Genomic DNA, 13,353 nt, shown 5'->3' with positions numbered 1-13,353 from the left:
TCCGGGCTACCTAGGCTTCACTCTATGGCGTTCTTCCACCACATCGAGTAGCAACGGCCTCAGAAGTCAACGCCAGAAGCTTAAATACAATATAAATATAACAGTTTTTCCATCGTATAAAACGAATAATAGCAACCAGTGTGAAAGTTATGGACATTTCTACATTTCGAGCAACATAGGCTTCACTCTTGGGCGTTGCTCCACCTGATCCAATAGTTAAGGCCTTAGAAGTCAACGCCAGAAGCATAAAATACAATATAAATACAACAGTTTTTCCACCATATAAAACGAATAATTGCAACCAGTATGAAAGTTATGGTCATTTCTACTTTCCGGGCAACCTAGGCTTCACCCTAGGGCGTTGCTCCAACAGATTGAATAGTTAGGGCCTAAGAAGTGAACGCCAGAAGCATAAAATACAATATAAATACAACAGTTTTTCCATCGTATAAAACGAATAATTGCAACCACTATGAAACTTATGGTCATTTCTACGTACCGGGCAACCTAGGCTTCACTCTAGGGCGTTGCTCTACCAGATCGAATAGTTAGGGCCTTAGAAGTCAACGCCCGAAGCATAAAATACAAAATCAATACAACAGTTTTTCCATCGTATAAAACGAATAATTGCTACCAGTGTGAAAGTTATGGTCATTTCTACTTTCCGGGCAACCTAGGCTTCACCCTAGGTCGTTGTTCCACCATATGGAATAGTTAGGGCCTAAGAAGTCAACGCCAGAAGCATAGAATACGATATAAATACAACAGCTTTTCCATCGTATAAAACAAATAATTGCAACCAGATTGATAGTGATGGTCATTTCTACGTACCGGGCAACCTAGGCTTCACGCTAGGGCGTTGCTAAACCAGATCGAATAGTTAGGGCCTTAGAAGTCAACGCCCGAAGCATAGAATACGATATAAATACAACAGCTTTTCCATCGTATAAAACAAATAATTGCAACCAGATTGATAGTGATGGTCATTTCTACTTTCCGGGCAACCTAGACTTCACCCTAGGGCGTTGTTCCACCAGATGGAGTAGTTTGGGCCTAAGAAGTGAACGCCAGAAGCATAAAATACAATATAAATACAACAGTTTTTCCCTCATATAAAACAAATGATAGCAACCAGTGTGAAAATTATGGTCATTTCTACGTTCCGCGCAATCTAGGCTGCACTCTAGGGCGTTGCTCCATCAGATCGAATAGTTAGGGCCTTAGAAGTCAACGCCCGAAGCATAAAATACAAAATAAATAAAACAGTTTTTCCATCGTATAAAACGAAAAATTGCAAACAGTGTGAAAGATATGGACATTTCTACGATCCGGGCTACCTAGGCTTCACTCTGTGGCATTCTTCCACCACATCGAATAGCAACGGCCTCAGAAGTCAACGCCAGAAGCTTAAATACAATATAAATATAACAGTTTTTCCATCGTAAAAAACGAATAATAGCAACCAGTGTGAAAGTTATGGTCATTTCTACGATCCGGGCAACCTAGGCTTCACTCTACGGCGGTGCTCCACCAGATCAAGCAGTTAGGGCCTTAGAAGTCAGCGCCCGAATCATAAAATACAAAATAAATAGAACGGTTTTTCCATTGTATAAAACGAATAATTGCTGCCAGTGTAAAAGTTATGGTCATTTCTACGTTCCGGGCAACCTAGGCTTCACCCTAGGGCGTTGTACCACCAGATCGAATAGTTAGGGCCTAAGAAATCAACACCAGAAGAATAAAATACAAATTAAGTACATCAGCCTTTACACCGTATAAAACGAATAATTGCAACCAGTATGAAAGTTATGGTCATTTCTACGTTCCGGGCAACCTAGGCTTCACCCTAGGCCGTTGCTCCACCAGATCGAATAGTTAGGGCCTAAGAAGTGAACGACAGAAGCACAAAATACAATATAAATACATCAGTTTTTCCATCATATAAAACGAATGATAGAAACCAGTGTGAAAGCTATGGTCGTTTCTCCGTTCCGCGCAATCTTGGCTTTACCCTAGGGCGTTGTTCCACCAGAGAGAATAGTTAGGGCCTAAGAGATCAACGCCAGAAGCATAAAATACGATATAAATACAACAGCTTTTCCATCGTATAAAACGAATAATTGCAACCAGTGTGAAAGTTATGGACATTTCTACTTTCCGGGCAACCTAGGCTTCACCCTAGGGCGTTGTTCCACCAGATGGAATCGTTATGGCCTAAGAAGTCAACGCCCGAAGCATAAAATACAAAATAAATAAAACAGTTTTTCCATCCTATAAAACGAAAAATTGCAAACAGTGTGAAAGATATGGACATTTCTACGATCCGGGCTACCTAGGCTTCACTCTATGGCGTTCTTCCACCACATCGAGTAGCAACGGCCTCAGAAGTCAACGCCAGAAGCTTAAATACAATATAAATATAACAGTTTTTCCATCGTATAAAACGAATAATAGCAACCAGTGTGAAAGTTATGGTCATTTCTACGTTCCGGGCAACCTAGGCTTCGCTCTACGGCGATGCTCCACCAGATCAAACAGTTAGAGCCTTAGACGTCAACGCCCGAAGCATAAAATACAAAATAAATAGAACGGTTTTTCCATTGTATAAAACGAATAATTGCTGCCAGTGTAAAAGCTATGGTCATTTCTACGTTCCGGGCAACCTAGGCTTCACCCTAGGGCGTTGTTCCACCAGATGGAATAGTTAGGGCCTAAGAAGTCAACGCCAGAAGCATAAAATACGATATAAATACAACAGCTTTTCCATCGTATAAAACAAATAATTGCAACCAGTGTGAAAGTTATGGTCATTTCTACGTTCCGGGCAACCTAGGCTTCACTGTATGGCGTTCCTCCACCACATCGGATAGCTACGGCCTCAGAAGTCAACGCCTGAAGTGTAAAATACAATAAAAATACAACAGTCTTTCCATCCTATAACAGGAATAATTGCAACAAGCGTGAAAGTAATGATCATTTCAGCGTTTCGGGCATCCTAGACTTAACTCTGAGGCATCGCTCCACCTGATCGAACAGTTAGGGCCTAACAAGTCAACGCCAGAAGCATAAAATACAATATAAATACAACAGCTTTGCCATCGGATAAAATGAATAATTGCAAACAGTGTGAAAGATATGGACATTTCTACGTTCCGGGCAACATCGGTTTCACTGTATGGCGTTCTTCCACCACATCGAATAGCTACGGCCTTAGAAGTCAACGCCCGAAGCATAAAATACAAAATCAATACAACAGTTTTTCCATCGTATAAAACGAATAATTGCTACCAGTGTGAAAGTTATGGTCATTTCTACTTTCCGGGCAACCTAGGCTTCACCCTAGGTCGTTGTTCCACCATATGGAATAGTTAGGGCCTAAGAAGTCAACGCCAGAAGCATAGAATACGATATAAATACAACAGCTTTTCCATCGTATAAAACAAATAATTGCAACCAGATTGATAGTGATGGTCATTTCTACGTACCGGGCAACCTAGGCTTCACGCTAGGGCGTTGCTAAACCAGATCGAATAGTTAGGGCCTTAGAAGTCAACGCCCGAAGCATAAAATATAAAATAAATAGAACAGTTTTTCCATCGTGTAAAACGAATAATCGCTACCAGTGTGAAAGTTATGGTCATTTCTACTTTCCGGGCAACCTAGACTTCACCCTAGGGCGTTGTTCCACCAGATGGAGTAGTTTGGGCCTAAGAAGTGAACGCCAGAAGCATAAAATACAATATAAATACAACAGTTTTTCCCTCATATAAAACAAATGATAGCAACCAGTGTGAAAATTATGGTCATTTCTACGTTCCGGGCAATCTAGGCTGCACTCTAGGGCGTTGCTCCATCAGATCGAATAGTTAGGGCCTTAGAAGTCAACGCCCGAAGCATAAAATACAAAATAAATAAAACAGTTTTTCCATCGTATAAAACGAAAAATTGCAAACAGTGTGAAAGATATGGACATTTCTACGATCCGGGCTACCTAGGCTTCACTCTGTGGCATTCTTCTACCACATCGAATAGCAACGGCCTCAGAAGTCAACGCCAGAAGCTTAAATACAATATAAATATAACAGTTTTTCCATCGTAAAAAACGAATAATAGCAACCAGTGTGAAAGTTATGGTCATTTCTACGATCCGGGCTACCTAGGCTTCACTCTACGGCGGTGCTCCACCAGATCAAGCAGTTAGGGCCTTAGAAGTCAGCGCCCGAATCATAAAATACAAAATAAATAGAACGGTTTTTCCTTTGTATAAAACGAATAATTGCTGCCAGTGTAAAAGTTATGGTCATTTCTACGTTCCGGGCAACCTAGGCTTCACCCTAGGGCGTTGTACCACCAGATCGAATAGTTAGGGCCTAAGAAATCAACACCAGAAGAATAAAATACAAATTAAGTACATCAGCCTTTACACCGTATAAAACGAATAATTGCAACCAGTATGAAAGTTATGGTCATTTCTACGTTCCGGGCAACCTAGGCTTCACCCTAGGCCGTTGCTCCACCAGATCGAATAGTTAGGGCCTAAGAAGTGAACGACAGAAGCACAAAATACAATATAAATACATCAGTTTTTCCATCATATAAAACGAATGATAGAAACCAGTGTGAAAGCTATGGTCGTTTCTCCGTTCCGCGCAATCTTGGCTTTACCCTAGGGCGTTGTTCCACCAGAGAGAATAGTTAGGGCCTTAGACGTCAACGCCAGAAGCATAAAATACAATATAAATACAACAGTTTTTCCACCATATAAAACGAATAATTGCAACCAGTATGAAAGTTATGGTCATTTCTACTTTCCGGGCAACCTAGGCTTCACCCTAGGGCGTTGCTCCAACAGATTGAATAGTTAGGGCCTTAGAAGTCAATGCCCGAAGCATAAAATGCAATAAAAATACAACAGTTTTTCCATCATATAACAGGAATAATTGCAACCAGTTTGAAAGTGATGGTCATTTCTACGTACCGGGCAACCTAGGCTTCACTCTAGGGCGTTGCTCCACCAGATCGAATAGTTAGGGCCTTAGAAGTCAACGCCCGAAGCATAAAATACAAAATAAATAGAACAGTTTTTCCATCGTATAAAACGAATAATTGCTACCAGTGTGAAAGTTGTGGACATTTCTACATTCCGGCCAACCTAGGCTTCACCCTAGGGCGTTGCTCCACCAGATCAAACAGTTAGGGCCTTAGAAGTCAACGCCAGAAGCATAAAATACGATATAAATAAAACAGCTTTTACATCGTATAAAACAAATAATTGCAACCAGATTGATAGTGATGGTCACTTCTATGTACCGGGCAACCTAGGCTTCACGCTAGGGCGTTGCTCCACCAGATCGAATAGTTAGGGCCTTAGAAGTCAACGCCCGAAGCATAAAATATAAAATAAATAGAACAGTTTTTCCATCGTGTAAAACGAATAATTGCTACCAGTGTGAAAGTTATGGTCATTTCTGCGTTCCGGGCAACCTAGGCTTCACCCTAGGGCGTTGTACCACCAGATCGAATAGTTACGGCCTAAGAAGTGAACGCCAGAAGCATAAAATACAATATAAATCCAACAGTTTTTCCATCGTATAAAACGAATAATTGCAACCAGCATGAAACTTATGGTCATTTCTACGTACCGGGCAACCTAGGCTTCACTCTAGGGCGTTGCTCTACCAGGTCGAATAGTTAGGGCCTTAGAAGTCAACGCCCGAACCATAAAATGCAAAAAAAAATACAACAGCGTTTCCATCCTATAACAGGAATAATTGCAACCAGTTTGAAAGTGATGGCCAATTCTACGTTCCGGGCAACCTAGGCTTCACTCTATTGCGTTGCTCCACCAGATCGAATAGTTCGTGCCTTAGAAGTCAACGCCAGAAGCATAAAATACAATATAAATAGAACAGCTTTTCCATCGTATAGCAGGATTAATTGGAACCAGTTAGAAAGTGATGGTCATTTCTCCTTTCCGGGCAACCTGGGCTTCATTCTAGGGCGTTGCTCCACTAGATCGAGCAGCTAGGGCCTTAGAAGTCAACGCCAGAAGCGTAAAATACAATATAAATACAACAGTTTTTTCAACGTATAAAACGTATAATTGCAACCAGTATGAAACTTATGGTCATTTCTACTTTCCGAGCAACCTAGGCTTCACCCTAGGGCGTTGCCCCAACAGATTGAATAGTTAGGGCCTTAGAAGTCAACGCCCGAAGCATAAAATGCAATAAAAATACAACAGTGTTTCCATCATATATAAGGAATAATTGCAACCAGTTTGAAAGTGATGGCCAATTCTACGTTCCGGGCTACCTAGGCTTCACTCTAGGGCGTTGATACACCAGATCGAATAGTTAGTGCCTTAGAAGTCAACGCCAGAAGCATAAAATCCAATATAAATACAACAGTTTTTCCATCGTATAAAACGAATAATTGCAACCAGTATGAAACTTATGGTCATTTCTACTTTCCGAGCAACCTAGGCTTCACCCTATGGCGTTTCTCCAACGGATTGAATAGTTAGGGCCTTAGAACTCAACTCCCGAAGCATAAAATGCAATATAAATACAACAGTGTATCCATGATATAACAGGAATAATTGCAAGCAGTTTGAAAGTGATGGCCAAGTCTACGTTCCGGGCAACCTAGGTTTCACTCCAGGGCGTTGCTCCACCAGACCGTATAGTTACGGCCTAAGAAGTCAACGCCAGATGCATAAAATACGATATAAATACAACAGCTTTTCCATCGTATAAAACGAATAATTGCAACCAGTATGAAGCTTATGGTCATTTCTACTTTCCGAGCAACCTAGGCTTCACCCTAGGGCGTTGCTCCAACAGATTGTATAGTTAGGGCCTTAGAAGTCAACGCCCGAACCATAAAATGCAAAAAAAATACAACAGTGTTTCCATCATATATCAGGAGTAATTGCAACCAGTATGAAAGTGATGGCCAATTCTACGTTCCGGGCAACCTAGGCTTCACTCTAGGGCGTTGCTCCACCAGATCGAATAGTTAGTGCCTTAGAAGTCAATGCCAGAAGCATAAAGTACAATATAAATACAACAGCTTTTCCATTGTATAAAACGAATAATTGCACCCAGTATGAAACTTATGGACATTTCTACTTTCCGAGCAACCTAGGCTTCACCCTAGGGCGTTGCTCCAACCGATTGAACAGTTAGGGCCTTAGAAGTCAACGCCCGAACCATAAAATGCAAAAAAAATACAGCAGTGTTTCCATCATATAACAGGTATAATTGCAACCAGTTTCAAATTGATGGCCAATTCTACGTTCAGGGCAACCTAGGCATCACTCTATTGCGTTGCACCACCAGATCGAATAGTTAGTGCCATGGAAGTCAACGCCAGAAGCATAAAATACAATATAAATACAACAGCTTTTCCATCGTATAAAACGAATAATTGCAACTCGTATGAAACTTATGGTCATTTCTACTTTCCGAGCAACCTAGGCTTCACCCTAGGGCGTCGCTCCAACAGATTGAATAGTTAGGGCCTTAGAAGTCAACGCCCGAACCATAAAATGCAAAAAAAATACAACAGTGTTTCCATCATATATAAGGAATAATTGCAACCAGTTTGAAAGTGATGGCCAATTCTACGTTCCGGGCTACCTAGGCGTCACTCTAGGGCGTTGATACACCAGATCGAATATTTAGTGCCTTAGAAGTCAACGCCAGAAGCATAAAATACAATATAAATACAACAGTTTTTCCATCGTATAAAACGAATAATTGCAACCAGTATGAAACTTATGGTCATTTCTACTTTCCGAGCAACCTAGGCTTCACCCTAGGGCGTTGCTCCAACGGATTGAATAGTTAGGGCCTTAGAAGTCAACGCCCGAACCATAAAATGCAAAAAAAATACAACAGTGTTTACATCATATATCAGGTATAATTGCAACCAGTTTGAAAGTGATGGCCAATTCTACGTTCCGGGCAACCTAGGTTTCACTCCATGGCGTTGCTCCACCAGACCGAATAGTTACGGCCTCAGAAGTCAACGCCAGAGGCATAAAATACGATATAAATACAACAGCTTTTCCGTCGTATAAAACGAATAATTGCAACCAGTACGAAACTTATGGTCATTTCTACTTTCCGAGCAAGCTAGGCTTCACCCTAGGGCGTTGGTCCTACAGATTGAATAGTTAGGGCCTTAGAAGTCAACGCCCGAACTATAAAATGCAAAAAAAATAAAACAGTGTTTCCATCATATATCAGGAATAATTGCAACCAGTATGAAAGTGATGGCCAATTCTACGTTCCGGGCATCCTAGGCTTCACTCTAGGGCGTTGCTCCACCAGATCGAATAGTTAGTGCCTTAGAAGTCAACGCCAGATGCATAAAATACGATATAAATACAACAGCTTTTCCATCGTATAAAACGAATAATTGCAACCAGTACGAAGCTTATGGTCATTTCTACTTTCCGAGGAACCTAGGCTTCACCCTAGGGCGTTGCTCCAACAGATCGAATAGTTAGGGCCTTAGAAGTCAACGCGCGAAACATAAAACACAAAATAAATAGAACAGTTTTTCCATTGTATAAATCGAATAATTGCAACCAGTTTGAAAGTGATGGCCAATTCTACGTTCCGGGCTACCTAGGCTTCACTCTAGGGCGTTGATACACCAGATCGAATAGTTAGTGCCTTAGAAGTCAACGCCAGAAGCATAAAATACAATATAAATACAACAGTCTTTCCATCGTATAAAACGAATAATTGCAACCAGTATGAAACTTATGGTCATTTGTACTTTCCGAGCAACCTAGGCTTCACCCTAGGGCGTTGCTCCAACGGATTGAATAGTTAGGGCCTTAGAAGTCAACGCCCGAACCATAAAATGCAAAAAAAATACAACAGTGTTTACATCATATATCAGGTATAATTGCAACCAGTTTGAAAGTGATGGCCAATTCTACGTTCCGGGCAACCTAGGTTTCACTCCATGGCGTTGCTCCACCAGACCGAATAGTTACGGCCTAAGAAGTCAACGCCAGAAGCATAAAATACGATATAAATACAACAGCTTTTCCGTCGTATAAAACGAATAATTGCAACCAGTACGAAACTTATGGTCATTTCTGCTTTCCGAGCAAGCTAGGCTTCACCCTAGGGCGTTGGTCCTACAGATTGAATAGTTAGGGCCTTAGAAGTCAACGCCCGAACCATAAAATGCAAAAAAAATACAACAGTGTTTCCATCATATATGAGGAATAATTGCAACCAGTATGAAAGTGATGGCCAATTCTACGTTCTGGGCAACCTAGGCTTCACCCTAGGGCGTTGGTCCAACAGATTGAATAGCTAGGGCCTTAGAAGTCAACGCCAGAAGCATAAAATGCAAAAAAAATACAACAGTGTTTCCATCATATATCGGGAATAATTGCAACCAGTTTGAAAGTGATGGCCAATTCTACGTTCAGGGCAACCTAGGCTTCACTCTAGGGCGTTGTTCGACCAGATCGAATAGTTAGTGCCTTAGAAGTCAACGCCAGAAGCATAAAATACAATATAAATACAACAGTTTTTCCATTGTATAAAACGAATAATTGCACCCAGTATGAAACTTATGGACATTTCTACTGTCCGAGCAACATAGGCTTCACACTAGGGCGTTGCTCCAACCGATTGAACAGTTAGGGCCTTAGAAGTCAACGCCCGAACCATAAAATGCAGAAAAAATACAGCAGTGTTTCCATCATATAACAGGTATAATTGCAACCAGTTTCAAATTGATGGCCAATTCTACGTTCAGGGCAACCTAGGCATCACTCTATTGCGTTGCACCACCAGATCGAATAGTTAGTGCCTTGGAAGTCAACGCCAGAAGCATAAAATACAATATAAATACAACAGTTTTTCCATCGTATAAAACGAATAATTGCAACCAGTATGAAACTTATGGTCATTTCTACTTTCCGAGCAAGCTAGGCTTCACCCTAGGGCGTTGGTCCTACAGATTGAATAGTTAGGGCCTTAGAAGTCAACGCCCGAACCATAAAATGCAAAAAAAATAAAACAGTGTTTCCATCATATATCAGGAATAATTGCAACCAGTATGAAAGTGATGGCCAATTCTACGTTCCGGGCATCCTAGGCTTCACTCTAGGGCGTTGCTCCACCAGATCGAATAGTTAGTGCCTTAGAAGTCAACGCCAGATGCATAAAATACGATATAAATACAACAGCTTTTCCATCGTATAAAACGAATAATTGCAACCAGTACGAAGCTTATGGTCATTTCTACTTTCCGAGGAACCTAGGCTTCACCCTAGGGCGTTGCTCCAACAGATCGAATAGTTAGGGCCTTAGAAGTCAACGCGCGAAACATAAAACACAAAATAAATAGAACAGTTTTTCCATTGTATAAATCGAATAATTGCAACCAGTTTGAAAGTGATGGCCAATTCTGCGTTCCGGGCTACCTAGGCTTCACTCTAGGGCGTTGATACACCAGATCGAATAGTTAGTGCCTTAGAAGTCAACGCCAGAAGCATAAAATACAATATAAATACAACAGTCTTTCCATCGTATAAAACGAATAATTGCAACCAGTATGAAACTTATGGTCATTTGTACTTTCCGAGCAACCTAGGCTTCACCCTAGGGCGTTGCTCCAACGGATTGAATAGTTAGGGCCTTAGAAGTCAACGCCCGAACCATAAAATGCAAAAAAAATACAACAGTGTTTACATCATATATCAGGTATAATTGCAACCAGTTTGAAAGTGATGGCCAATTCTACGTTCCGGGCAACCTAGGTTTCACTCCATGGCGTTGCTCCACCAGACCGAATAGTTACGGCCTAAGAAGTCAACGCCAGAAGCATAAAATACGATATAAATACAACAGCTTTTCCGTCGTTTAGAACGAATAATTGCAACCAGTACGAAACTTATGGTCATTTCTGCTTTCCGAGCAAGCTAGGCTTCACCCTAGGGCGTTGGTCCTACAGATTGAATAGTTAGGGCCTTAGAAGTCAACGCCCGAACCATAAAATGCAAAAAAAATACAACAGTGTTTCCATCATATATGAGGAATAATTGCAACCAGTATGAAAGTGATGGCCAATTCTACGTTCTGGGCAACCTAGGCTTCACCCTAGGGCGTTGGTCCAACAGATTGAATAGCTAGGGCCTTAGAAGTCAACGCCAGAAGCATAAAATGCAAAAAAAATACAACAGTGTTTCCATCATATATCGGGAATAATTGCAACCAGTTTGAAAGTGATGGCCAATTCTACGTTCAGGGCAACCTAGGCTTCACTCTAGGGCGTTGTTCGACCAGATCGAATAGTTAGTGCCTTAGAAGTCAACGCCAGAAGCATAAAATACAATATAAATACAACAGTTTTTCCATTGTATAAAACGAATAATTGCACCCAGTATGAAACTTATGGACATTTCTACTGTCCGAGCAACATAGGCTTCACACTAGGGCGTTGCTCCAACCGATTGAACAGTTAGGGCCTTAGAAGTCAACGCCCGAACCATAAAATGCAGAAAAAATACAGCAGTGTTTCCATCATATAACAGGTATAATTGCAACCAGTTTCAAATTGATGGCCAATTCTACGTTCAGGGCAACCTAGGCATCACTCTATTGCGTTGCACCACCAGATCGAATAGTTAGTGCCTTGGAAGTCAACGCCAGAAGCATAAAATACAATATAAATACAACAGTTTTTCCATCGTATAAAACGAATAATTGCAACCAGTATGAAACTTATGGTCATTTCTACTTTCCGAGCAACCTAGGCTTCACCCTAGGGCGTTGCTCCAACAGATTGAATAGTTAGGGCCTTAGAAGTCAACGCCCGAACCATAAAATGCAAAAAAAATACAACAGTGTTTCCATCATATATAAGGAATAATTGCAACCAGTTCGAAAGTGATGGCCAATTCTACGTTCCGGGCTACCTAGGCTTCACTCTAGGGCGTTGATACACCAGATCGAATAGTTAGTGCCTTAGAAGTCAACGCCAGATGCATAAAATACGATATAAATACAACAGCTTTTCCATCGTATAAAACGAATAATTGCAACCAGTATGAAGCTTATGGTCATTTCTACTTTCCGAGCAACCTAGGCTTCACCCTAGGGCGTTGCTCCAACAGATTGTATAGTTAGGGCCTTAGAAGTCAACGCCCGAACCATAAAATGCAAAAAAAATACAACAGTGTTTACATCATATATCAGGTATAATTGCAACCAGTTTGAAAGTGATGGCCAATTCTACGTTCCGGGCAACCTAGGTTTCACTCCATGGCGTTGCTCCACCAGACCGAATAGTTACGGCCTAAGAAGTCAACGCCAGAAGCATAAAATACGATATAAATACAACAGCTTTTCCGTCGTATAAAACGAATAATTGCAACCAGTACGAAACTTATGGTCATTTCTACTTTCCGAGCAAGCTAGGCTTCGCCCTAGGGCGTTGGTCCTACAGATTGAATAGTTAGGGCCTTAGAAGTCAACGCCCGAACCATAAAATGCAAAAAAAATACAACAGTGTTTCCATCATATATCAGGAATAATTGCAACCAGTATGAAAGTGATGGCCAATTCTACGTTCCGGGCAACCTAGGCTTCACTCTAGGGCGTTGCTCCACCAGATCGAATAGTTAGTGCCTTAGAAGTCAACGCCAGATGCATAAAATACGATATAAATACAACAGCTTTTCCATCGTATAAAACGAATAATTGCAACCAGTATGAAGCTTATGGTCATTTCTACTTTCCGAGCAACCTAGGCTTCACCCTAGGGCGTTGCTCCAACAGATTGTATAGTTAGGGCCTTAGAAGTCAACGCCCGAACAATAAAATGCAAAAAAAATACAACAGTGTTTACATCATATATCAGGTATAATTGCAACCAGTTTGAAAGTGATGGCCAATTCTACGTTCCGGGCAACCTTGGCTTCACTCTAGGGCGTTGCTCCACCAGATCGAATAGTTAGTGCCTTAGAAGTCAACGCCAGAAGCATAAAATACAATATAAATACAACAGTTTTTCCATCGTATAAAACGAATAATTGCAACCAGTATGAAACTTATGTTCATTTCTACTTTCCGAGCAACCTAGGCTTCGCCCTAGGGCGTTGGTCCAACAGATTGAATAGCTAGGGCCTTAGAAGTCAACGCCAGAAGCATAAAATGCAAAAAAAATACAACAGTGTTTCCATCATATATCGGGAATAATTGCAACCAGTTTGAAATTGATGGCCAATTCTACGTTCCGGGCAACCTAGGCTTCACTCTAGGGCGTTGTTCCACCAGATCGAATAGTTAGTGCCTTAGAAGTCAACGGCAG

The sequence above is a fragment of the Calliopsis andreniformis genome, unplaced genomic scaffold (assembly GCF_051401765.1).
Source record: "Calliopsis andreniformis isolate RMS-2024a unplaced genomic scaffold, iyCalAndr_principal scaffold0004, whole genome shotgun sequence".
Taxonomy (NCBI): domain Eukaryota; kingdom Metazoa; phylum Arthropoda; class Insecta; order Hymenoptera; family Andrenidae; genus Calliopsis; species Calliopsis andreniformis.
This window is presented reverse-complemented; position numbering follows the sequence as displayed.